Source organism: Telopea speciosissima, chromosome 10 (genome assembly GCF_018873765.1).
Source record: "Telopea speciosissima isolate NSW1024214 ecotype Mountain lineage chromosome 10, Tspe_v1, whole genome shotgun sequence".
NCBI lineage: Eukaryota > Viridiplantae > Streptophyta > Magnoliopsida > Proteales > Proteaceae > Telopea > Telopea speciosissima.
This window is the reverse complement of record NC_057925.1, coordinates 40072363-40074857: the sequence shown is the minus strand read 5'-3', so window position 1 is coordinate 40074857 and position 2495 is coordinate 40072363.

Below are 2495 nucleotides of genomic sequence, written 5' to 3'. Positions count from 1 at the left end.
GGGTTTATCATGGATAATATTGTAATATATATTTTTTTTTTTTTTTTTTAAAGATAAGATGTTATTAATGGAGGAAGAATTGAATTTAGCTGAAAATTATAACAATTAATTGAGGGGGGGGTTTATTGATTGTTCAAGGAATAATGGATAATATTGTAATTTTTTTTTCTTTTGGTAAGATAAGATGGGATTATTTTATACATTGGAAAGTGGGGTTTTATAGAATTTTCAACGAAAAATGGGATTATTTTACTCTCTCTTTCTAATTTCTAATTTCTAATTAATAATAATTATCTCTTATTGAATTTATCTGAAAAAAACGTGAGAAAACTGAGTAGGGAAACGATTGGTCCCTTAATTTTTATAAAAGAATAATTAATGTAACATTGAGGGGGGTTTATTAATGGAGGAAGAACTTAATTTAGCTGAAAATTATAACAATTAATAATTAATAATTAATGAAGGGTATTTTCAAAATTATAACAATTAATTGAGGGGGGTTTATCGATTGTTCAAGGAATAATGGATAATATTGTAATTTTTTTTTTTGTTTTGGTAAGATAAGATGGGATAATTTTATACATTGGAAAGTGGGGTTTTATACATTGTTCAACAAAAAATGGGATTATTTTACTCTCTCTTTATAATTTTTAATTCCTAATTAATAATTAATAATAATTATCTCTTATTGAATTTATCTAAAAAAACGTGAGAAAACTGAGTAGGGAAACGATTGGTCCATTAATTTTTATAAAATAATAATTAATGTAACATTGAGGGGGGTTTATTAATGGAGGAAGAATTTAATTTAACTAAAAACTATAACAATTAATAATTAATAATTAATGATGGGTATTTTTTTTGGGCTTATTGATATTGTTGAAGGGTATTTTTGGTATGAAAAGATTTGCCATGACTTTTGAGTTTCTACATCTATAATATAGTATGATATATATATATTGGGCCTGGCCCTGCTTAAACCTGAATATATTGGCCCATTGAGTCGTGGAACTAATAAAGCCCAATCACGACCCACTTAATAAAGCCCGGGTTTTATGATATATATATATATATAAATATATATATATATAAAATACAAGGCCAGGCTGGCCAGGAAAACACAAAACCTAAGCCCAATCACGACCCCTATATGTCAAGTCTGCCCCTAACTGACTGGAAATTTTGAATTAAGGACAGGGACCCCTGACAAGACATCCAAACACACTCTGGAGTATCACTCCAGTGATTGAATTTAATGGAGAACCCCCGAGGATGTCCTCCTACATACCTGTCAAAAGATAGATTGCAGACCAATGCAATTGCACTGCCCACAGCATAATGTACTGCATAAACTCCAGATATTCTCTCTCCTACCCATAAATGTGGGGCCCACACCTGGAAAGATGTGCATTAAGCTCTGGGTGTGATGTGGATGCAAGGCCCAAGCCCTGGGTCAAGCCCCTGTGCATAAGGGTGTCAATCTGGAACCGAAACCACCCGCGTAAAACTGTACCAAACCGCACAGTTGCACAAATGGTACGGTACTGTATGGTCAAACGGTATTGACCACGATATGGTACAGTAACGGTTTTTACGTTCATACCGTTGGTATGTACCAAAACCGTACCGTTTTACCGAATTTGTACCGTGTACCAAAACCGTACCGTTTTATCGAATTTGTACCGTAACCGTACCGTTTTGGGGTATAAACATGTAAAAATGGAAAATAAAAGAGTATACACCATACGGTGATACACTAAATACTAATACTAATATGGCATTCTTTGTTTTAAAGATCCCATATTTAGACCATTTTTTAATACCATTTTTCTAAAAACCGATTTCATACCGTTTTGCATACCGTTTATATACCATACCGAAACCGTACCCTAGTGGTACGGTAACGGTATTGGAAATAAGATTCCTAAACAGTACGGTACGGTAACGGTATTAGGTACCTATTTTTTGTACCGTATCGAAACCGTACTGGTTGACACCCTTACCTGTGCATGCACAGAGGAACTACAATTTTGCTGTATTCTCTGGGTGATGCACTGGGCGATTGGACCTATCATCCAGTGAATCGCCCATAGTGGCTGAATTGATTATTTTGGACTCCAGACATGTGGGGACCACCCATACAGACCATGGACACCCTCTAAGGGTAGAAGGGAATTTTAGAAACCATTACCTACCCTTGGACCCCTGTGGGCCCCACCTGAGTTGCCAGAATGGTCCAGAATCAGTTTAAAAATGCATTCTGGAGAAGGGGGCTAGCAACCAAACTGACCCTAGTGGGGCCAGCATTATAAATAGGGGGGGCAGTACCAAATTTCATTTACTGCCCCCAGCTGAGAATAGAAAGAAGAGAAAGGAGAGAAAAGAGAAGGAGAGAAGAAGCAAAGGAAGAAGAAGGAAAGGAGAAGAAGAGGAGGGGAAGGAGGACACAGCACTGCCCTGCATCCAGCCCCTGTGTTGCAGCCTAACCAATCTCA